The 25,957-nt window shown below is 44.0% G+C and overlaps 1 protein-coding gene across 2 annotated transcripts in view; it reads right to left on the bottom strand.

Annotated features, from left to right (window-relative positions):
• FKBP1B (FKBP prolyl isomerase 1B) overlaps positions 1–25,957 on the bottom strand; it is a 46,130-nt gene that overhangs the window by 17,221 nt on the left and 2,952 nt on the right. The window lies entirely within an intron of this gene.

Here is a 25,957-nt window from a genome sequence, read left to right on the forward strand (position 1 = left end):
AGGCATGCCCTGCATCCTGTGGGCTCAGGCAGTATCTTAGAGACACGGTGCACCATATACTCTTGTAAGTGTCCAACTAGTACAAGAAACATCACTGTTCACCCAATCTACTCACTGCTTCTGGAATCACTGCTTTGATTTCACCTTAATAATCTGCCCAGAAGACAGATGACACCGACAAGAACCATGCATCTTTCTTCAATGTTTGCACACTCTGCCATTATAAGTCAAAGCATCCTCTGCCTTGCTTGTGCCCCAATGTTTAACTTCTCCCAGTAGAAATCTACTCGCCCCTGCAGAACTCATTTCTCATGGTCTTCTTAGAGAGGTCACATGTTCCCAAGACCAATCTGGTTGGTATTTGGGAGCCAATTCTCCAGGCAAAATCTACATCTAAACTTTTGCACAGCTTGTAAATGAATCAGCTAACCCCCGAGAGCTGTACTTAGCACAAAGGTAGCTTCCTGAATGTAAACAGCCTCTTCTGCAAAAATCTGAACTCTTGACTCTGTAGATTCCCACACCAGACCCCGCACAGCAAATCTGAAATCAAAGTTTTGCTGACGGATCTCAGAAACATGGCTTTCATCAGGGCTTTCTCAGGGGTTTAAAAGAAAGTAGGGTCAAGTGCTTTATAAACCTGCTTTGTTTGGACTGCAACACTGCGTTAGGCAGAGAAGCCATTTTTGGAGCAAGGCCCACAGCCAACAATGATGTGCATAATGCAGGCACCACGCATCCTGCTAGAAGCCAAGCATTCGGTTGCATCTGTTTGAATGAAACTGCTCTGCAGGACCACAACACTGAAATACTGGTGCAGTGCACACTGCCATGTTTAGCTGCTGCAATACTACACCTCGTTTTGGGGCCTCCTGCCACATGGCATCATCTTGTAGCAACTTCTTCAGTGGCGCAGCCCAAGCTGCTCTCCCAGGATATTGTTGAGCAGGAATCAGATGATCCCATTTTTGTACTTAAATCTTGATGTGGCAAATGAAACTAGAAGAATGAGAAGGGACAGGAAATTACAGGACTTTATCAGCAAGGAAGATCACCGATGGCCATAGGAAAGGCAGTGATGCACACACTGCTGTAGTGCAGCATAAAGGTGAATCGTAACTATCTCCAATAAACACACGAGCAATACCAATTCTTCAGAACTGCTGCCTGTGCAGATACACACAGTTGTATCTCCTCGCATTAGCTCGAGCTCTGTGCCAGGTTCTTTATCAAATAATCTAACACTTGCTGCAGATGAAGCCCTAGCATTAAAAATCAACAGAAAGCTCTTGCTTGTGATGCTGCAAGGATGATGGCTGCTCCGAATGCTGCGCTACAAATGCTGCACAGGCTAAAAGCAGGACATCAGGCTGTCATGTAATACAGACTGCAGGTTCAGGCTGTCTGTCTGAATGGATTTGTCTTGGCCTCCACGTCAAGTTTGAATTTCAGAGATGCGCTATGCATGTTCAAATCAAATAGCAAGCATCCTCTGGGTGAGCTCCAAGAGCTGTGCTGACTCTTGATGTTGCCTAATAAAGAGGGGAGGCCAATTCAATCTACAGATTTTTGTCATTTTTTTTTCAGGTGAACTAATGCTTTACACAGCCCTAAAAACGATATGGATTTCCACACACAGTAAGAAGTTTGCAGGGAGCCTTCCCAGCTATGCTTTTACTCTGAGGCAGACAGCTTCGTTCCAGTGGCCAGCAGAACACCGTACCTGACCCAGAATGTGTTCAGCAGTCCATAGAACCCCATTACATATGATCTTTGCATTGCTACCAGACTAAGAACAACGGGCAACGTCTCAGTTTGGCTGCTTCCACAAATCAGCATCACCTGCAGTTTTAGGGCAATAAGATTTTCTAATCATTGTTCATTCAGAGCAACTTCAACATCCCTCTTGCTCTGCTGAAGTGTTGAAGAATGCAAAGCAGGATTATTACCCTTTTATCTGCTTCAGAAGCCTTTGTGGAGATTAGGAAGTGTTGCTCTGATCTCTTCCAGTTCTGCGTCACCTTGCTATCTGGACACAAAAGGGCAGATTTTAAGCTGGAGTAAATCAGCTGAACCCTGGGAAGGTCAAAAGAGCACTGCAATCTGCCCCAGCCAAGGAGGAATTCTCAGCGAGCCATTCCAGAGATAGGAGTTTCCAGATACAGGTCTTTTCCCACCACACAAGTTCCTATAACCATTTTCTATCTCCTAAACAGAATTTCCTCAGCTTTCCAGATTTTGTATTTAAATTTCTTGCTGTTTTGTTCTTCTTACTTGCTGTATTTAAAGATTTGCCTCCCTGAAAGCAAGAAAATTAACACGTTCCAATCCTTGCACCATCCACTTTCTCTAACAGGCAGCCACATTATTCTGCTGGATTCAGGACTCATAAACCTTGATAACATTATAAAAGACAGAGTGAGTCTGTGCACCCAAAACTACTTCTTAACAGACAGCACACCTGGATCCAAACTCTTTCTTCATCTGTCCTTGCGTCAAGTGCCTTCTGAAGGGGAAGGAAAGAGGAAAGATTTAACCTCTCTCAGTACCCTTGCATGAACACTTTTGAAGGAGAAGAGATCAGCAGAGAGATCTGTGGTTTGAGAAGGAAAAAAGAATTCTGTTTCAGCACCTGTCACTGCAAAAGCAGCACGTCTGGTGCTGGATGGTCACATCAGTCAGGGGCTGCAAGGAGGAAGGAGGGCTTTGTACAAAACTCCCCACCACAGCCATTACGTGAGCGCAGAATGCTTCCATATCTTAAGGACTCTGTTGACTTATTTTAATTTATTTTATAGAATCATAGTCTCACTAAGGTTGGACAAGATCTCTACAATCTTTTAGTCCAACCACTCACTCATCACCACCATGCCCAACTCATGTCCCTTTGATTCACCAAAGTGAAACTGCAGCTACGTTGAATTTGGCTGGTTTTGCTGCATTGCTGTGCCTTTGCTAAAAATAGGCAAATCAAACCAGAGCTCCCTACTCAAGTTTGACCCTATATTAATAGAAATATATATGATCCTGAGACGCTCCCACGTCAATGTGAGTAAGAGTGATCTCCTGACTCATTCAAATTGCTCTTCTCATTTTGGGGAGCGTGCAAATAACAGTGGCGTAAATGTCCTGACAGGGGCAGTAAGAGATACTTGTATCAACACCTTCCTTTTTGGAAACGCGTGCCTGCTGCAGATAGCTACAGGAAGATAAGAAAAATACAACCATGGCTTGCATAGAGAGACAGCCATCCTTCCCTGGGAGTGGGGAAGTTGCCAAGGAACAAATTGGATGGTGTGAACAAAAGGAAGAAAAACCCTTCCATCCCGCTGTTTACTTGTTCTGGCACATGCTATGAAATGAGCCTTGGGGGAGTGCCAGCCCACCCTCAGGAAATGCCGGCCTATCTTCAAGAGAGTCATCGTTTACTACTGAAAAAAAAAATAATAATAACGAGCAGGGGCAGCAAGAGACTGAGGGTTTAACTTGCGCTGGCCTGAAGCCAAATATGCAAGCAAAGGCTGAGGAGAACTTTCTTCTTATGCCTCTGTGCCAGCAATGGATGCGGACAGCACAAATATTTACACACCCGAAGTGGAGAGAGACTTGAAGGGGGGGAGCAGGCCGTGCCTGAAGTGCTTCTAATAATGATTATGGTGGTTGTTTTACAGCCCTCAGTGCTCCCTGCAGACGGGCTGGGATGACTCAACGGTGCTGCTGCCGGCACAAGATGTCTTTTCACACATACTCTAGTGGGCAGCCCTCCCTCTCCCCAGGGGTGTATTAATAGCAGTGGTTCATACTGTACACACTCCAGTGTAACCATCTCCCTCTGAAGCTAGCAAAGGTGAGGCTGCCTGTGGGCTAAAATGCTTTCAGAATAAACAAGATGATCTTAGAGACCTTGCAGAAGGGGTTGACTTGCAATCCATGCCCTGAATGTTCTCTTTCTCTCTGAGCATCTCTCTGAGGCCACCTCCGTCTGAGCATCTCCCCTCAACACTCAAATGTGTCCTAACATCAAGGAGAAAAGAGATACAAGGAGCTGACTTGGCCCCCTACCTTATGTACCTTTGAAATAGGCAGTAAATATAATACATACGCATGTCTCTGACTGCATGCCTTATTCCTCTTCTTTGCCTTTCACCTTCCTCAACTGTCTGGGAATAACAGTTTGTCTTAATCTGTTTGTGCAGAGTTAAGCACAATGGAGCTCTTGAATGATGCTATGATACCAATATAATCAAATTCTCTTTTCTCTGTTCCCGGAAACGATGATGCTATCAGAAAAGAAAAAAAAAGTGGGAATGTCTACAGTGTGGGGGTATATCTGAGAGCAGAACTTGGCCTTAATAGCACTCACCATGAAAGCAAAGAAAGGATCTTTAAAACTGTTGTTATTTGTGATGACATCGACAAACAGCTACCTCGTTCCTCACATTCTAAGCACATTATATTATATTATATTATATTATCAGAGGATAAATTCACTCAAAAGATCCATCCTGATGTCCCTATCCTAATATGTATGAGAAAAGCCCAAGAACTGCCTCTGGTTGATGGCAGCAGAAGAACAGCAAAAAGGACCTTGAAATGAATGGTCACATCTTGTAGCTTGGTACAGGGATTTAACTGTATTATTTGTAACCATTTCAAAGTGCCCCCTTCTTCCTACACATCCACTTCCATATCCGTTTCTCCTAAAAAAATAAGATCAACAGCGTAACCTACAATCCTCCCAAACTGCAGCAATGCTCAGCCTTCAAAAGGCACAGAAATATTCTTGCTACATTGGCCTGAGGAGATCCACAACGCAAACACAACCCGGTGTCCTCACAGATAAAGCAACACTTGCCTTGTGCAGCTCTCACATTACCTTGTGCCCAGCAGGGCGTTCCTTGCAACTGCTCCACAGTGCCCACTAAATTCCTTGCTTTCTCTCCCCTTGGCGCCTACGTGCAAGAAGTTAGACTGGCACGTCCTGACCATCTGCAGAAGCTAAATCATGCCCTGGACATTCTTGTCATCAGGCTCTCACTATGCCCCACGTAAGAGCAAATAAAAGAAACTATAATTTGCCCTGTGAGGCCAGTAGCAAGCTCTGTGGCTGGCTCTTGAGCCAAGTGGAGATTTGCAAATGCTCTGGTACACAGCCTGGACTCTGCTGCACCAATATAGGCGGTGTGGTCAGGAAGCTGCTCTCAAACTGTGTGCGTGTGTGGCACTCCTGCTGCCAAGCCACACATCACCATCATTCTAAAGCTTTTCATTCGTTTCCTTGCACTCAGAGCTGTGTTTCTGTTCCCCAGTCAGAAGCCTTGAAGCAGGAGCTGACCTGTCTGATCCCAGCTGGGGTCTGAGCCAACATGGATTATCACCAGTGGCGGGCTACAGAATCGTAGCTGGGGCGTATAGAGGTCATGGATGTTTCCTCAGCTGAAATGGCGCGCTCTCTCTCTCTCCTTCACAGCAATGTATCTTCGACCTGACTTTCCAGCTTAGAGAGCCGTATGAGCTCTGAGACCATGGGTATTTCCACATCGCACTCCGGGGTCATCCAAAGGCTGCCCTCCGGATCAGGCTTACTCTATATTCAGATGGTGAAGCTACAAGTGCAACCCCTGGCGCAACCCGAGGGACTCTATGTCTGAATCTGTCTGGCAGGTTAATATTCTGCCAGGCACCTCAGTGCACCCGGCCAGGCCGTCTGCAGACTGCCTGCAGGGCAAAGTTGTGATCAGAAGCGGTGGCTCATGCAGCCGTTCTGCTCCCAGCCCCTCCTGGGCTCCTCAGCTGAAATGCAGACACGGCTCTGGGTGTTGTTCAGGAGCTGCAATGTGCTTGTCTGCTGCTCTGTGGATCCTCTCAAGCTGGAGGCTGAACGTGCCATGTGTCCTAAGCCTGCAATTCGCACGCATAGGCATAATAAAGGCCTTTGATTAAATAAACTAATAAGTACTTCGAGTTGCAAGCCAAGTGGGAGCAATGTTCATTTAATGTAGCCAGAAATGCTTAATACTCCCATGTCTCCATGACTCATAGCATTGAATGCCCAGTAAAAGCTGAGAAACACTGCAATAGAGCAGCAACAAACCTTCTTTTCTACACAAATGTATACAGGATCCGCATGTATTAAGCAGATTAAAAATGCTAGTATAGGAGAACTCAATACCTGGTCTCACATACACTTCCTATCATACGAAAACACTGGTTGAGTACAGAAGTTCCTCTTGGCAGGTCTGCAATAATGGACCAGTGGTCTGGTGGTTGGCGACCCTGCACAAAGCTTGAAACTATATGATTACTGTGGTCCTTTTCAACCCAGGCCATTCTATGATTCTGTGAATAATCACATAATATGTATTAAGATGCTCATGCCAGAAAACACAACACTAACTACAAATAGCATCATTTTTTGCATGTAAGCACGGCATAAAATGCAGATATTTGAAGGTACTTAGGTGTCTAAAGACAGAGTGGTCATACTGCAGGAATTTCAAATGCACCTGAGCATTTAATTTCTTTGATTTCAACTAAACCATTCTAAAAACAGTTCAACTCCAAGCACTTTCTTCAGCTTTCGCCAGATATAAAGCATAACCATCACAAATTCATACACTTCATTAAGAAAGGTCAACATCCTAAGCTGCAATAGCATGTGGAAACCTACAAGACATTTATCACTTAAAACCCAATTCTTAAAAATGAGGAAATGGACCAGGCAGGAACATCGCAAATCTTATCATGTGCATAACACAGAATTTTACTGTCTCAGATGAAGAATACACTGCATCGCAAGAGGCCGCCATAATTCTGAGCCAATGATATTTAAAGTATTATTCTTATCAATGCCAGCGTATAGAGATTTAAAAAAATACTGGTAAGTGGAAACCTTCAGTTAATGTGTGTATTAGCAAGACATTTATTGTTATTTATGCTTACATTTTGAAAGAGTATTCATAAATACTAATTCTGAGTCAGCTTTGACCTAGCAATGCCCATCGAACAGATGGAGGTCCTCCTTAGCTGAACCTGCTCACAAGGCACATCAGTTATTGTAAATCTAAATTTATTTCTGCCCTTGTCAGCCTGTTAGCTCACTATCTCACTATTCACTGACAAAAGAAATGATGAATCATGAGCACTGGGGTACAGAGAACCACAGACACTAAATAAAACGACTCTTATTATGTCAGTTGTACATAGCATGATGAAACCTTCCACTGGGAACTCTAGGGGTTACTGTAACACAAATAAAGGATGGTCGCATTGTGTTGAAAATAATGACAAATATGTACTTGAAGAATAAAATCACTGGAGTCAAAACATGACTGGTGAGCAGCAAAATCAGGGCTTACTGGTGGGTTCATGCTTATGATTCTGTGATTTGATCGAGAGTTATCGATGCGTGACATTATAGATAAGAGACACAAAATTGATCCACAAGATAGAACTCCTCCCCTACAGGGACAGGCTGAGAGCTGGGGCTGTTCAGCCTGGAGAAGAGAAGGCTGCAGGGAACCCTGAGAGCAGCCTTCAGTATCTGAAAGGGGGATGTAAGAAGAAAGAGAAGAGGGTCTGTTGTAACAGTACAGGGGGGAATGGCTTCAATCTAAAGGAGGGGAGATTTAGATTGGATGTGTGGAAGGTTTTTACAATACGAGTGGAGAAGCACTAGCACAGGTTGCCCAGAGTGGTGGTGGATGCCCCTACAGACACCCAAGGTCAGGCTGGATGGGCTCTGAGCACTGATGGAACTGTGGTGTTGCTGCTCATTGCAGGGAGTTGGACCACGTGGCCTCCAAAGGTCCCTTCCAACTCAATTCTAGGATTCTATGATCTTTCACATAGACACACTGTTCTACATTTAGTTTGATTGCCAGGCCCTTCCCTCTAAAAATATACAAGAAAGGCAATATTTTCTATTTAAAATACAACAATTGAACAATCTGATACCCAAACTGATACCCAAGGCTGCATTTTATGACTGGACTTTAAGATATTTGTGCTCACCCCAAAGTAGAACTCAGTATTTCAATAGTTCTAAAGATACTTTGGGATTCAATACAAGGAAGAAATACACTCATTGTACTGTTTATTCTGCAGGCCTATGCTGGGGAAGATGTGCAGACGTTTAGCATTTCCATGGGCTTACATGGCCTGCACCTCTCCTACTCAACATTGCCAGCCGCACAACCATGCACCCGATCACATCGTGGCTCCGTTTGTCTCTGCTGCACCTCTCCATAGCCCTGCTGCCCTGTGGCTGTTATTTTTAACATACACAGATGTGCTTGAGGTATGCTTACCAGCATAAGCTGTGAAAGCTGTTTGCCAACGCAGGGTTTTCTGGTAATGTGATACAGCCCACAGCACACGGGAGCCCATGGCTGGGCATGCAGTGACGCACAGGGCAGGACTGAAGGCAGGACAATGCCTCACCAGGCTAAAATTAGCTCCCCAAAAACAGCAGAAGTGTTAGAATTTGGTAATGCAGGGTTTTTCAGCAAGCTCAGCCAAATGAAGTTTTAAAGATAGGAAAAAAAAACAAAAACCAACCCAAAACAACAAGCTGGTGGGATGTCAATTAAATGAGACGTGATCGCCGCAAGGGGATTTGTGCAAATGGCTTTCCTTACCCCGAGCAGCATGCTGGCTTGTCAATCTTCTGAACTGCAAATATTTCTGTGCGTTGCAGATGGTGACACATAGCCTCCCCTCCTGTGGTGGCTGCAGTCTTACGCTGGGGGTTTCTAATGCTCACCAGTTCTTACCAACTGAAAGATATGGCCACATCTACAGCGCAGAGGTTTCTGCCAAGTGATCTCTGCACTGAAGAAGGACCTTGACATGATGTACCTATCTGTTTCAATACAATCATTTTGGTTTTTATGCACATGAAGAAATATCTAATAAAAATCGAATCACTCAAAGCGGGGTAAAAACTTAATTAAGCCCTCTGGCTGTGTACATAAAATGGCTTCCATTTTGTAATACAACGTCCTAGAATTGATTAACCATTTTGTCAATCATAGAATCATAGAATCACCAAGGTTGGAAAAGACCTAAAAGATCATCCAGTCCAACTGTTCACCTATTCCCAATAGCTCCCACTAAACCATGTCCCTCAACACAACATCCAGTCTTTCCTTGAACACCCCCAGGGTCGGTGACTCCACCACCTCCCTGGGCAGCCATTCCAGTGCCTGACCACCCTTTCTGAAAAGTAATACTTCTTATTGTCCAGCTACTTCCTAATGTCCAGAATCACTTTTCAATGTTCTCTGAGTTCTTTTTAGGGAAGTGACCAATTCTAAGGATACTTGGTGCAGGCTGGTAACCAGAATACACGAGAATGCAAATAGCTCTAGAGCTATGTACCAGCTCATTGTTCATGATACAGAGCATCCCCCACAAAGTGCTGACTGTCCTCTGCTGCCAGTAAATTTCACCAAAGTGTTTTTCTGACCATTTTAAAAGCCAAGGAGAAGCTGAAAAAGCAAATAACATTTATCAACTCCATTTTGTGGTTTACTTCCATCGCTGTACAGAAAAGTACATCAATTCTCTGGAGAAGCAAAAAAAATGAAATGCAATAAAGGAAAAATAATTGACTTGATTAAGCCTCGGGAAGCAAATGAGTTCAAGCTCCAATGTTAGCATTATTGGAGAAGTCAGACTAATTGTCAGCCCATCCCTAAAAGCCATGCATCCAGGAACAGTCTGAAACTTTTAGGAATGACCTACATATGACAAAGAGCATTAAAAGACCGTGCAACCAATGCTTCCAAAACACATGACAAAACTATCAATTATTGCACTTATACACTAGAAGCGATCCTTGCAATCTCTTCATTTGGTTTCCTACTTTAGTGTAAGCTGTAGGATTTTCACTGAAGAATTCCTGCTTGAACTAGTGCTGATTTAAGTATGTTTTGGGGGGGTGAACTGACTGCAGTTCTTGACTGATGCTCAATTATAAACCATTATTTCCAGTTCAAACAAATGCCTTATTTTAAGGTGAACTTGTAAATCATCACTTTCCAGCCATGATATTTTAATATACCTTGGTGAACTAACAGAACAATTTAATCATCCTATGAATCTTTTGTTCCCCATGTTCCCCATAACACCCCTTCACCTCCTCTGAACAAACTGAGCATTTTATAGTCAGGCAGTTTCCCAGGTTTCTTTCCTGAATTGTGGATTACAAAACCGAACCCCCTGTTTTCAGTACAGTCATAGCAGTGTGATGCTCTGAACCTCCTCTCTTTTCCTCATGCTCCTGTTTATATATGTTCATGGATTGCAGTCAACTTTTTGGCATAAGAGTTGCTTTGGAGTTTGTATTCAGTTGACAATCAGCTACCACTCTCCAGGATATTTTCAGTGTTGCTGCTTCTGTGACAAAATCCTCTTATCTATATGTGCAGACTACATTCTTTATAATGTCCTATGTGTAAGAGCAAAAGGTTTCACAGAAACTGAAATAAGTACATTATTTGCTTGTGACCATTTTAGGTAGTAATACCTATTATTGTGTGTCAACGGCCTACTGGATGAGATCCCTTATTTAGGAAACATTTACTTCTTCTTATCATCTGTGGCCTTTTTAATATCTTTTTCCACTATTACAATGTCACTTATAGTTCATTTTAATACCCAACAGAAAGCCTCCTATTCAGAGAGCCAATGTTACATCCACTGGCATATCTATTTTCTATCTTTTCAATGTCTTACTCAAAGCATTGCAAGTCCCATGCAGAGCACGATGGAAAACTTTATATCTCTGTAGATATTGTCTGGTTGTCCATATACCTGATCTTGGAAAGCCAGCTTGACAACAACTGCTATCCATAGACCCAAAACTTGCTCTGAGATGTTTCTCTCCCACTTTGGCAAGCAGCAGTAGAAGACCATGTATGAATTGTGTCTTCTCATGGTAAGAAGGCCCCAGGTCTCTTCCTCATATGCATGGGTAGTCATGGAGTCAGTTCTTACTCAGCTTAAACATTTCATAGAATTACAGAATCACAGAATGGGCTGAGCTGAAAAGGCCCACAGTGCTCATCCAGTTCCAACCCCTGCTATGTGCAGGGTCACCAACCAGCAGGCCAGGCTGCCCAGAGCCACATCCAGCCTGGCCTTGAATGCCTCCAGGGATCCACAGGCTCCTTGGGCAACCTGTTCCAGTATTTTACCAGCAGCTCCTAGGCTGCAAGATCAGCATTTCAGGGTCTTTATCTTTAAATCCTTCACCCTGGTAGGACTTGCCACGTTCATTCTGCCGCTGTTCTTTGATCAAGAACTGGTGGATCCACCTCAGTGATAGGTTTATGCAAGTCATGTTCAGAAGCATCCTCAGCTAGTGACATTGATTTATTTTCTGGTAAGAAGCTAATTATAAAGCTTTAAAGTTGCAGTCGCTCAGTAGAAGGGCAGCACTATGTCCTCCAAAAAAAGCAATGTATGCAGTGTTAATAAATACATTAGTAACAATAATTCTGTCCCAGATGTCGTGTCAGATCCTTAGCCCAGCTCACATTGCAGCCCCCGAAGTGTCTGTGCACAGAAAAGAGCAGTGCAAAAGCACAAGAGATGGCTCTGGCCAGCCCTGTTTTAGCCTCACATTAACTAAATATCTTTATCCCAGCATCCCTGGAACCTATTGGGAGTCCGTCGTGCTATACTACAAGCAGCATCTGCAAATACAGAGTGCACTCATGGGGTTTCTTGGTTGTTTTTTTAAGTAGAAGCATAACACGCTCTCACTGATGCCCCCTGACTCCAGTGACAGCAGAAGAATAGGCTGTCCTCTCTGACTTGACATTTACCTCGATACTACCTAAAATTAGGTCTCTAATTCCGTTGGAAGGGCTGAATTAAAAAAAGAAATGCGGTACTGCACATTGTCAGACTTTCCCCAAAGTCAAAACAGCCTCATGGGAGCAGGGGTGCGTGAGTTGAGGAATGTGGAGGGCAGAAAGACTGCTGTTTGTAATTGCCAGCCTGGTGATTCTTCTTCTAAGCTTTGCTCTTACTCAATGACCTCATTCTTTATTGCCCCAAGCCTTACAAAGTTTACATAGTTCTTAATTTACTAACACAAAGCATTGCGGAGCTTACATAGTTTTCAATTTACTAGCACAAAATACATGTGAAACTGATTGCCCTGCATCCAACCTTTTCTTCCTGTGTCAAGTTCCTGTTTCTGTGATTCCTGATTCTGTGATACTCCAAACAAGGAAGGACAGCCAGGTGATTTACCTGATGGGGAGCAGTGGCAAGATGAGTGTAGCACATTCCTAGGGCACTGCTTGAGACACTCATGTCTTCCAGTCCCCTTTTCCTCCCACTTTACTTCATTTCTGGCTAATTACAAATAAGCTACAGAACTCAGATGCAGATAAGAACTTCTTGGAAATGCAGGGCTGTTAAGTTTTTAAGAGTGAGGTTTGGTCTGCATTAAGGAACCCAGTCTGAAATTCAGGTTTAGATTAACACTTTGCATGGATTAAAAACACTTCATAGCACACACCTCTCCCTCTGAAGAGGCAATGAGAAAACAAGCAGCAGTCCCATTGCATGATCATAGAATCACAGAATGGCTTGGGTTGGAAGGGACCTGAAGGATCAAGTCCCAGTGCCCCTGTCACAGGCAGGGTTGCCAACCACTAGATCAAGTGCTAGATCAGATTGCCCAGGGGCCCGTCCAACCTGGCCTTCCTCACCTCCTGGGACTGGGGCATCCACAACCTCTTTGGGCAATCTGTTCCAGCACCTCACCACTCTCTAAGTAAAGAACTTCCCCGACATCTAATTTAGATCTCCGTTCCTTTAGTTTACAACCATTCCCCTCTGTCCTCTATCTACCTGTGTAAAAAGTTGATTTCTCTCATGTTTATAAACTCCCTTTAAATACTGGAAGGTCAAAATGTGATGTCCCCACAGCCATCTCTCTTCCAGGCTGAACAAGCCCAGTTCCTTCAGCCTGTCTTTGCAGGAGAGGTGCTCCAGCCCTTGATGTACTGCTTGAACGTGCTAAGAAGCTTCACAGTTAACACTGAAATCTATATTAGAACTTGCATAGAACTGAACAAAGCACGAAGTGCAACAAGCATGATCAGAGGGCTGGAGCACCTGTTTTATGAAGGCAGTTTACATTAGATATTAGGAAGAAATTCTTCACACAGACAGAAGACAAACCCCAGGACACGCAGCCCAGATAACTTGTGGATGCCCCATCACTGGCAGTGCCCAAGGCTAGGATGGATGCGGCTTTGGGCAACCTGTTTTAGGTGGGAGGAACCCCTGCTGATGGCAGGAGGGTGGAAAAGGATGGGCTTTAAGGTCCCATCCAAATCAAACCCTTCTGGGACTTTACAGTTCTATGAATATTAAGTTAAAAATTCCAAAGATATGTAAAGTAATTCAATGAAACATGAAGGTAAAATTATATCTAACCGTGCAGTAAGCTAACTTTTTTTTTGTAAGAGTCTATTATAACCTCAATATGTTGAAGAAAAATAAGGGCTCCTGTGTATAATAAGAGCCCAGGCCAGCAGGAGGGTGCAGTGGAAAGGGGACATTCATTCATTCATTCATTCATTCATTCATTCATTCATTCATTCATTCATTCCTTGTGCTTCCAGACACCATCTAGTTTCTCTGGGCTCCTTGACATGACATCAAATCCAAAGAACACTTCACATCAGCCTGGCTTTTATCAGCTGACACCCTCTTGGTCTGTGTTGTACATCAGTTTCTCAAAGGAAAACAAGAGCTAAGATAACCATTGTCGTGGTCTCCCCACTTTTTTCAACTCAGCTACTTGTCCACAAAATGTACAGAGGTGTCTGAGAACTAAAATAAACGTGGGAAACACTGAAGACTGGTAGTTATTCTTATCTTGCTGCTTTATTAACACAGTGGGATAACTATGTGCAGTACTCCCTAATACAGCTGTCATCATTTAAATGCTACGTGCTCTACACATGGAGTCCTACAAGGGTGGGACTAAATAATAGGAAGAGTCCTACAGGGATGGACTAAATAACAGGAAGATTACAGGTCTTATGACTCCATTGCTGTATGGAGGAATTTTGCAGTCAGTCAATCTTTCTGCCCATATTCCTGCAGGGAAGAATCCTGCATTCTCAGGACTCAACATTTCATTATATATTCATTTAAATGCATACTTCCAGCACAGCAAAGCATTTCTCAGTTCTCTGTTCCCTCTGACATCTGAATTTTCAGCTCTCTTGGGTCCCACCTTCTTTGTTTGATGCTGTTTTCCCAAACACTTTATATAAACTTGTGCATCTGAAGAACAGTTTTGAATGTGCCATGACAGCAAATCACAGAATCACAGAATGGGGTAGGTTGAAAAGGAGCACAGTGCTCATCCAGTTCCAACCCCCTACTGTGTGCAGGTCACCAACCAGCAGCCCAGGCTGCCCAGAGCCACATCCAGCCTGGCCTTGAATGCCTGCAGGGATGGGGCATCCACAGCCTCCTTGGGCAACCTGTGCCAGTGCCTCACCACCCTCTGGGGGAAAAACTTCCTCCTAATATCCCTAAACTTTCCCCTGTCTCAGTTTAAAACCATTCCCCCTTGCCCTATCACCATCCACCCTCACAAACAGCCATTCCCCCTCCTGTTTCTATGCTCCCTTCAAGTACTGGAAGGCCACAATGAGGTCTCCCCAAAGCTTTCTCTTCTCCAAGCTAAACAAGCCCAGTTCCCTCAAGTTCTCCTTTCTTCACAGGAGAGGTGCTCTCCTTATGAAACCCCTTCAAAATGGATATACAGTTTTATCCAATCAATGTATGGCAAGCTTTAGTTTCTTTACTGGGGGAAAAAAAAAAAAAAAAAAGAATAATGCTAGCATCACATCCCCTATTATTCTGTACAGCAAGAAAGGGTTGAGCCCTTAATCTGTTTACAATGCTTATATAACCAATGAAATAAGCATTGGTTAGAGAAAGACAGAGAATCTAATAAAAAACCACAGTACTTTGTGATTTTCTAACATTTATCTATAGTTTGTTCTCAAAAGTTAAGCAAGTTTTAGGTCTGGAGAAAAACAGTTCTTCCAGAGTCGATACAGCCTAGTGGAAAACATAACAGATAAGGACTTGAAATAAATTTCTGTCCCCTGTTATCAAAGGCTTGGTGTGTTCCCTGGATAAATCATTTCCCTCCTGAATTTTCCTGTCTTTTACAGAGGAGTAAACAATACTTTTCCCTTTCCAAAGCGATTTATGAGTGAAGGGTATAGAATTTTGATCAGATTCAACTTTAAAAATCGTCCACAGGGGTTTAATAACGGCAGTTCTTTATGATGGTATCAAGCATGAATTTGCATTTGACTTGGAAGTGTCTAACACTCCTACGTTCCCAGCCAGGAATCTGAATCAGTGTTGAAAAGGAGGTAAGCTGCATAAAAGGCTTCACATGGAATAAGTCTTAACAGCAAAATTAAGTGTAATTTTTGAACAAAGCATTTCCAATCTGATTCACTGCCCTTACTACATCTCTTCTTGCAGTTACAGCCTCAGAAGTCCTCAGGGTTTGGATACAAGGCCATGACTTCTGAGTGGAAGCCAGGAAAAGGCAGGACACTGCAAAAGGGGCTCAGCCCCAGCGAGATGATAGCTCTCAGCTGTGCTGTGCAGAAGCGCTGCTGAGTGACTTAAGGAACAGGGCAGGAGCTGTGAAGCTGCCCTTGCTGTTTATTTGGCTGAAGACAAGGTGCAAATGACAGCAGAAGAAAATGGAAAGCAAAGCATAAGCAGAAAGCTATCTGATGGGGCTGGCTGGGCACTCAGAAATTCCCCTGGCAGGGTGGGACAGATGCAGTCAGTGCTGTTACAGAGTTGTTGCCAGCTGGCCACAGTTAGGCACTGAGGGGCTGGGAGAGCAAGTCACAGGGCATTGTGACAGAGGAGCATCTCCTGTCCTTGTCAGTGGAGAGACACTGCCAAACAGGGACCTCAAGCTGAAGCCAAGGTCAAGCTGTCAAGCCCTGTGGAAAAGCCTGCTCTTCTCTATCCATAACATGGAATAGGAAGACTCCCAAGGGTTAAAGTCATTGTGATCACTGTTCTACTCTCTTCCATTAAAAGGGAGAACAGTTTCATACTGCAAAAACACTGCATGTAATTCTGCTTTTACTCTGTAATTAAAGCATGATTGCATAGCAGTCAGTTACCATACCTGCAAATGCCATGGATTGATGCTCATAACATGGTGCATGACTGTAGGAACCTAACCATCATGCAGTATAACTTTCAAGCAAGAAACACAGACAAGGGTTACAGTAGGGTCAGACAGAATAACCCCTTAATAAGAAAAAATATTCTTATCCTATAGTGAAAATAGGAAGAACCCAATGAGACTTGTTTAGTTGTGATCTGGAGTCTGAGCTGTAAAATTCAGCTCCACAGCTTTAAATTCTGCCACATACTTCTGTTAATATCCAACACTTCAGCTCAAACCAATATAGACTTGGCAGTTAGCCTATGAATTTTAGTCTCAGATCGTCAACCTTCAAAATAAAACTTGTGGGAAAAGCTTTTTCAACCAAAATTACAGCTTTTGCAGCAACAGCAACAAAAAATCTCTCCAATTCTTCAGGCTGAAAATTATGCATCCCAGTCTGGAAATGGCAATACATCATGATGATGCTTCAGGAACGTCTCAGGAACTGTGTGACTCACCTTCTGTTTTCTTTCACGTGTCCCAGATATTGCTAAATTTCACCTCCCAAAGTGCCAAACCTTCCCCTTCTATTGGAAATCCTGCTTGTAGCATGAGGAGAAACTTATTCATGGAGAAGAATGAAAATCCAAATTACTGTAACTACAATCTCTATGTAGCAGCACAGCCTATTTTCTGAATGATCACCTTTGTTATTGTTTTGTGAGTTTCCTAAAGTTAAAAAAGAAAGCCAGAGGGTGGTGAGGCACTGGAACAGGTTGCCCAAGGAGGCTGTGGATGTTCCATCCCTGCAGGCATTCAAGGCCAGGCTGGATGTGGCTCTGGGCAGCCTGGGCTGCTGGTTGGCGACTCTGCACACAGGAGGGGGTTGGAACTGGATGAGCATTGTGCTCCTTTTCAACCCAGGCCATTCTATGATTCTATGATTAATGTAGCAGAAATAGCATTATCACTTTGGTCATTTAAAAGCAGACAACCAATGTGTCCCTAAAACACTGCATACAGCAGCCACAGGATCGGAATAAAGCATTAGGTTAGTCTCTTTCAAGAAGAATTCACCCTTTCTAAAACAAAATTCTTCAATTAGAAGAATGCTTCATGTAGAAGAGGTCAATCTTGGTAAATCAATGTAGCCACATTGGCTAAGGGATTTAGAGCAGCAAGACATTGGCGAGAACCAGAAACTACACAGGATTACCAGGAAAGGTCTGGAGGAAACCAGACTTGGAATACCATGCACAGGAACAGAGGGAGAGTTACAAGTCAGCACTGCAACACTGAGTTTTAGAACTGGGATGCTGGGTGGGAGCAGGAGGACTCCACTGACTGTCTGGACTTATTGCTGCCCCACTGACAAGGACCCACCATTGTGGCCATGTCATCTGCACTGGAGGGAGTACAAACTTCTGCAGCCAGCAGGCTCATGAAAAAAATTAAGATTTACAGTGCCCTGGAGTAAGCGAACCTAAACAATATATCTCCATTGTGAGATGCTGCTTTCAATACTGAGCCCGCTTGGCAGGGCCCTGGCGTTGGTTCAGTGAGGCTCAGCAGAACTCATGCCAACACCCAGTCGCTGCGTCCTGCAGTGGCGTGGGGCTCCTCTGTGGCCTCCTGATCCATCGCACCCCACGAGCTCCTGGGCAGTGATCCTCCATCAGATTGCAGCCTGTACAGCTCAGATCATCAGCAACCTGCAGATGGCTTTGGCCATGCGGCAGCCCAGTGGGTGCCACCCAAAGTGTGGGTGCTGTTTGCCCCCCACTCAGCGATGACACTGCATGTTGTCTAATTAAAATTACCACCCCTTCCATAAGCCCTGCCTGGCTGAGCTGTCTGGCTTAGGAACCTGATTAAGCTCTTTATCTAATTGAGACAGAGAGAGGCACGTCCAAAGGCTAAATATTTAGGTAGCATAAGGTAACTAAGCTCTCAATTTAGACTTCTTAATTAGGTAAATACGGTGATGTCAGGTCTATTTTGTCAATAAAGGGAGACAAGCCTATCAATGTTGCCAGCTGATAGAGTTTCTCATTTAATTACGCTGTAACTATTTGTCCATTTACAGGAACCAACTATTTAGTCCACTACCCAACAATTTTTTAAGGAATTCTTTGTTTTCTAATAAATTGTGCAAAATAATTTCAATCTCAGCCTTGTGAGGATCTGGAATTCTAATTATCAAGAGCTGATGCAAACTTTTCAGGCCCTGGTCATTGGAGGTATACATGAGCTGTAAGGCAGCATTGTACACTGGGATCACTGAAAATAAGCACGAATCATTGAAACATTCAGGTTGGAAAAGACTTCTACGATCATCCAGTCCATCACCACCATTCCACTGACCATGTCCATCAGTGCCACATCCCCACGGTCCCTGAACACCTCCAGGCACTGTGATCCCACCACCTCCCTGAGCAGCCTTTTCCAATGCCTGACCAAACGGTGCAGTCCTGCCTTTTCCACTGAATTAGGCATTGCATTTTCCCATTTTCAGAAAGAACCATGAACAGCTCAAGCTGTGTCAACCAGCACCAACTGCATTAACTGTATGCATTTACTCATTTCCCCTCCCAAGATTTCCTACATCTCTGCATTGTCTTCACATGAAGAGGATGGGGCAAAAAATTGTTTGAAAATAGTAATTAATTTTTTTTAAAGACAGAACTGTTTACAAGTACTGTGAGTTTAAGAACTTGATGCTCTGCAGTACTAGTTTTGTTACACTATGTAATCTGATTTGCTAGCAATTTCATTTCTGTGCACAGCAGGAACAGAGCATATTACAGTGCGTCCATGAAGAGAAATCCTATAGAGTTTGGTGTGTGCTCCAATACAGAAACCAGCAGTCTCAAAGTTATTCAGCTTCTCTCATACTGATAGAAGAGTGCCTGTCAGGGAGGAAAGCACCTGTGCATGGTCTCTTGAACAAGTCTCTTTACAACCTGTACTCTGCAGGAAACTCATCCTGTCTTCTTGGGATCAAGTGCACCCCCAGCAGTTTGCTGATGACACCAAGCTGAGTGGTGCAGCTGACACGACAGAAGAAAGGGGTACCATCCAGAGGGACCTGGACAGGCTCGAAAAGTGAGCCTATGTGAACCTAATGAGGTTTAACAAGGCCAAGCGCAAGGCGTTGAAAACTTCAGTTGAGGCAATCCCTGATATGAGCACAGGCTGGGAGAAGAACCCTTTGAGAGCAGTCCTGTGGAGAAGGATCTGGGGGGTCCTTGTGCACAAAAAGCTGGACAAGAGCCAGCTATGTGCGCCTGCAGCGTGGAAGGCCAACAGAACCCTGGGCTGTAACAACAGAGGGGGAGCAGAGGGGCAGGGAGGTGATTGCCCCCCTCTATTACGTCTTTGAGAGGCCTCATCTGGAATACTGAGTTCAGGTCTCTCCCCCCCCATACAACAAGGATGCAAAGCTGTTGGATTTAGCCCAGAGGACAGCCACTAAGATGAGTAAATGGCTGGGGCACCTGTGCTTTGAAGAAAGGTTGAGGGAGTTGGGCTTGTTTAGCTTGGAGAAGAGATGGCTCCAGGGAGAACTCATTGCAACCTTCCAGAACTTGAGAGGAACTTGTAAACAAGAGGGACTTTTCACATGGTCTAACAGTGATAGGGCGAGGGGGAATGGTTTTAAGCCATAAAAGGGGAGATTTAGATCAGATGTTAGGAAAAAAATCTTACTCAGAGGGCAGTGAGGCCCTGGCACTGCTGCCCAAAGAAGCTGTGGATGCCCCATCCCTGGAGGTGCTCAGGGCCAGGCTGAGCAGCCTGAGCTGCTGGAGAGCAACCAACCGAAGGCAGGAATGTTGGAGCACAATGATCTTTAAGGTCCCTTCCAACCCACGCCATCCTATGATTCTATGAAAACATAGCTGTGCTGCTGAGGTTGCCTGCAAGAATGCAGTGGATAATTCCAAGCTGTTTATGAACCCATATTAAATAGCATCCAATAGTGCAAGGAATTTCCTCAAAACCAAAGGGCACAGTACATGTTCAGAGCAGAGGAGGAACCAGGAAGCATGAGGCTATGGCTACTATGCCAATCCTTTTCCACCATGCAACAATCCGATATGATCAATTTAAACCCACCAGTTTAACTGCTGAAGCTACCAAATTCTTCTCACAAATGGTGGAATCTTTTTTTTTTTCCCCCTCCTCCATCAAACCATTTTTTTCACATCAATATTCTCTTCTTATATACAACCTCACAGCACTCGCAAGCATTAATTTCAAGACCATACTGGGAGGCAGGGCCCTTTCCCTGTCAAATTGCAAAACTGAAGGTGCAAGTAATAAGTCTGGGAGCAGCCACAAGGCTGGCAGCAAAATGCTTCAGAGAAATCTGCCCTCCTCCAAATCCTGCTTCAGGACAACAATCACCTGAACGTGCCACTGAAGTATTTCCAAAGGTAACCAATCTGCAATAAATAAGCAAAGATGAACATTTTACTCCTTTTATCAATAGCTTTAAGACTTGCAAATCATGTCTGCGGGACATCAAAAGAACGTGTTCTTTCCTGAAGAGTCAAACCTACTTCTTGCAGTTATGATTCACTGAAGAAAAAAAAGCAACATGTTTTTAAGTGCTCAGCTGTCACAAAGATCTTTAAAGACGTGAAAGGCTTTCATCTTTTAAACCAGGGCAATTTGGAGAGATTGCTTCAAGTCAAAAAATTCCAGGCACTGGCAGGCCCCAAAGGATGGACAGACATCTCACTCTCCTGGAAGAATGCATCTTGTGAACGTGCTCGATAAAACAATTACGTTCTTTCTAGGTAAGCAAGATTTAGCTGGCTCTAATTCAAGACTCAGTGATAATGTCTGTTAAAATACAGTTCTTCTTAATGATAGCTCTAATTGCTATCTTTGTTGTTCACTATTCTCTTCCAAAATCACCAAGCCAGTTTTTCTGGAGACACATAATTTTGATTGAATTTCTTCTGTCATTTCCTCACAGATCTCTCTGGGTCTCATGGAAGTCGCAGGGATTTTTCAGAACATGGGACCATGCTCAGCCCTGTGCTCACCTGGCACAAAGCACTCCCACACTAAGCTGGTGTACACCAGCCATACAGATACTTAGGTTCATAGACAAGTATATGACGCTCTGTGGTGTTATTCTGGATTTACATCAGTCTCTTTGAGAGCATTTTGGCAAATGTCTGGCTATTACTGCATACGCTTTACACTGGGTTGATTTCGATTCAGGAAATATAGGCAGATCTTTTTTCTTTTTGGCAAGTGTTATTGCAAAGGAATTGCATTATGTTTGTATCGAGTTAAATGAAGATGCATTTCACATCACAGCAAATCAGGCATGTTCTATAAATCTATGTAATCTGCTTTTGTTATTAAAAAAGGTATTAAAAAGAAAAGGCTTTCTACTACACGGATGCAAGCATAACACAGCATCGCAGCACTGGCAAAGCTGAAGAAACAAAAATAAATAACACAAAGCAATTTGGTAACACATGGAAAAAAGAAGATGATCTGAGTCTGTCCCCAGATGGTTAGGAAAAGAACAAGTCATCTTTTGTTCTGCTTCCTAAGACAGAATCCATCTGTACAGCATATCTGAAATAAATGAAGTAGTATTCTAACACTCGAATAGAGAATAAAATAAATCAATTTCTTAGTATTTATGTAATTTTGTGGTCATTGCCTGGATCTAAGAAGTCCAAGGAAAACCTTCTTTTATAGAAGTTTGGTTTAATAATTAAGGATTTAATACGCCTTGATGGTCTTACTCCACGAAATCTGTTGCAGCACACTACAGATGCTGAACATCCAGTTTCTTCTTTAAGAGGGTAATTGTATTACCACAGAGGTACATGTGGGCTAGGAGGACAATGACAAGGTCATGAATTCACCTTTACTACAGACTACCAGAGAATGTCAGCTCAGGAAGGAGAACAGCTGTTTATGAGGGTGGATGGTGATAGGACAAGGGGGAATGGTTTCAAACTGAGACAAGGGAGGTTTAGATTAGATATTAGGAGGAAGTTTTTCCCCCAGAGGGTGGTGAGGCACTGGCACAGGTTGCCCAAGGAGGCTGTGGATGCCCCATCCCTGCAGGCATTCAAGGCCAGGCTGGATGTGGCTCTGGGCAGCCTGGGCTGCTGGTTGGTGACCTGCACACAGCAGGGGGTTGGGACTGGATGAGCACTGTGGGCCTTTGCAACCCAGGCCAGTCTATGATTCTATGAATGATTGAGAAGTTGCAGGTGAGGAGCTATGCACACAAATCTTATTTGAGGGGACACCACCAAGAACAGGAGGGCCAGAAATCACCTTCCCAGGATGAAGGTTTGACCACATAGTCAGAGCACTCAGCAGCTCAGCAAAGATTCTGTCACTTTCAGGGCTGTTTCTCAGCAAAAGCCACAGGCTGCAGCATCTTCACCAATCTTCGAAAATTCAGCACTGCTGATTCCTACTCCCAGAGTCAACAAATTTAAAAATAACAGGAAAGAAAACTACAGCAAATGGCTCGGCTCTGTTGATACACTCCAGGACTAATGATACTGTAATTTGTTTACTGGCAGTGCTATCACTGCTGCAACATAACCCGAAGACCCAATCAAGATTAGGAGGCCATTACATTAGGCACGGGGATGGAGGCAGCCCATACCCCAAATTGCTGGCAATCTATCTGCACAAGGCAGACAAAGTACGGCCATCACTTTGCAGACAGAAAACAGAAGGAGTGAGCAGACTGCCAAAAGCTTTCAGAAGCTTGCTCAAGGAAATCTATGACAAAAGCATGACATAAACCATCGCTGCTGGAAGTGCATTTCGGTGCCAACTCACTGCCATATCCACTAATCTCATTACTTTGCTGTGTCAGGTTGCTTTTCAGACAACGCTGATGCTGGATGATCAGAAAAAGTGGTTCTGTTAATTGTATTTCTTAACAAAGATATGGGGATCTGATCATATTCTTGTCACGGAAAAAGATCAGGACCAGGTTTCATATGTTCTCTCAGTCTTCCTATGTAATAATCTATTTGTGTTCTTAACTAAGGCTGTGCCAAGCTGAAAAATTAGCTGGTGATTTACAGTACCAAGTTAGGCTGTAAGGCGCCTTATGGAAGGGCAATTAGGTACTCCTGAAGGGTAATCCAAAAATCCTGCTCTAATTGAACACAGCCAGGAGTTACTCCTAGGGGAGGAAGAAAAAAAAATATTTGCTTAAATATTAGAAGAGATGTTCCCTAATCTCTTCCCTAATGAAGTCGCACCTTACCTCCTGCTGCCATTGGAACTTAGTCTTGTTCATTGAGGCATCAGAATGTATTTGTGAGTCAGAGCACAATGCCTGCTTCTGGGGTTATGCATCTAATTGGAAAAGGAGAGAAAGAGGCAAAGCTGCTGCATGTAACAGCCTGATAGCTGAAGCACTGGCAGAAGTGTAAAAACTCATAGTTCTCCCTCATCTGGAGGAGATTCCAGTTCTCACTTCCTCCTTCTCATGCTGTCAGACTAGAAACTCCCTTGGTGAATCTCTACCTTGAAGGTGCAAGAATCAAACAATACAGAAGGTGACCAGCCAGGACTCTGAAGCTCTGCCAGATATGGAGGATAGCAGACTGTGGTCTCTCTGGACATTTGCTGCAAAGCACTGGGATGCTCAGCCTCTCACCTGCTGCAGAAAAAACTCACAGGAAAACTCACACAGACAGCTTGCTCCTAAAACCCTTTATCCCAGATGTGTTTTGGAATCAACCCACAGGCCTTTCACTCTTGCAGCAGTAGTCTGCTCCTGCCCACGCTCTCTCTGCCAACACTCCTCATCCCATGGGAAACGGGCATCTATGGGACTCGAGGGAAGGCAAGATGAGGAAGTAAGGCAAAATAGAGCCCAGAGCCCACTTTCTTATTCGACTCTCATAGAATCACAGAATGGTTTGGGTTGGAAGGGACCTTTAAGACCATCTCCTTCCAAGCCCCTGCTGTAGGCAGGGTCACCTCCGTCTAGACCAATTCGCTCGCAGCCCCATCCAGCCTGGCCTGGAATGCTTCAAGGAAGGGAGCATTTCTCATTGGAAATTCATAACTTAAGCCCCCTCTTGGTCTCCTCCTCCTTGCTGGGAATTCTCAAAGCATGAATAACTAGCAAACAGACAATGTTCTTTCTTAAGTCTGCTCAAAATTAAATAACCTTTCAGGGAAGCAAGGAACCAACTGCATGCCAAGGAGCTGCATCACTGTAATATATGCACTGGTATGGGAACGGTGAGGGGCAAAGCAAGAAGATATGTGACCAACCAAGTTGTCAAAATGATGCACCACTCTGTTGGAAAATCAAGGGCTAAAAGAAGTTCAAAACGAATCCTATGGAATGCAATACAACTCCTCCAGCTCTCTCACAAGTGCCTGAACCAGTCTGTCACCCTCTTGCCCATGGCTCCTGTGCCCCTTTGCTGCTGTATTTCTGGATATCTCTCCAGAACTTTGCTCTGGAACTTTGCTACCTGCCTGGTAAAAAAACAGAACTGCTACGAGTGTGCTGAGGATAAACATGAAGTACAGGGAGCCTAATGAGATCACACAAATAAGACAGATCATTTCAAGATGAATCCCAGACATACCTGGACAAATGTACAAAGTCACGTCGCATTCAGATAAAGTCATTTTAATTAAAACTTGACATTTATATTTCATATTTTCCCACATGGAATCAGAGAATCATGAAGGCTGGAAAAGACCTCTAAGATCCCCAAGTCCAACCCCAACCCACCCCACCGTGCCCACTGCCCACGTCCCTCAGTGCCACATCCCCACAGTTCTGGACCACCTCCAGGTTTGGTGACCCCACCACCTCCTGTGCAGCTGTGCCACTGCAGCACTGCTCTTCATGAGAATAGATTTGTCCTAACATCCAACATGAACCTCCCCTGGCACAACTTGAGGCCTTCGTCTTTCATCCTATCTCTACTTACATCCAAGAAGAGGCCTAATATTGTGCAGTCCATTGGAAAGAAGCACCTTATACATGATTTACGGGTTCCCTTTAAAGATACTGCTACCAAAGACAGCTTGAACAGCATTACAGCATTGAAAGTGAGACTGTGAGTTTCATCTGACATTGTTCTAATCTGGGAGTTAGAGAGCACAGCACCAAGAGCAACATACATGGAGGAAGCACAGTTTAGGCTGGGGATTGATTTAATGAGTTTTCATAAAGTCTTCTGTGTCAAAAGCCAACTTCTGAAAGCCTCAACTAAAACATCTGTCTAACGCCATGAGCAGCATGCAGCACCTTGTTCTCTTCCCACATTCATTGCTTGCACTCCCTCTGAAGTTACCCAGCAGAACTGCACTCTGTGGCTGCCAGAGAGCATTGCCACCACCTCTACACACTGCCACCTCTGCATTCTTTGCCTCTTTCACCTCTGACATTCACATGTCTAAATCCAACTGGAGGTGGGAGGTGACAATTTTGTTTCAGGAAAACTTCTGAATTTGGGGCTGGAACAGAAACGTATCTTTCAGCACCTTCACAAAAATAGTTTCAAAACACCTATTCTCAGATCCAAAGTGCAGGGAAATGTCTGCAAGAGCTGAGACTGGCATGGGAGATCCATGTGTTCAACTTCCCCACTATTCTAATTCACATTAGAAACCCTACATAAAATTACTCTGAATATGTAAGTGCATACAAGAGCAAACCCTGACTCCTCATATCCTAAGCTGGTGTGCTAACTGTGCTCATTCTGAGGAGAG

This window comes from Tympanuchus pallidicinctus, unplaced genomic scaffold, assembly GCF_026119805.1.
Source record: "Tympanuchus pallidicinctus isolate F22 unplaced genomic scaffold, pur_lepc_1.0 scaffold1, whole genome shotgun sequence".
Lineage (NCBI taxonomy): Eukaryota > Metazoa > Chordata > Aves > Galliformes > Phasianidae > Tympanuchus > Tympanuchus pallidicinctus.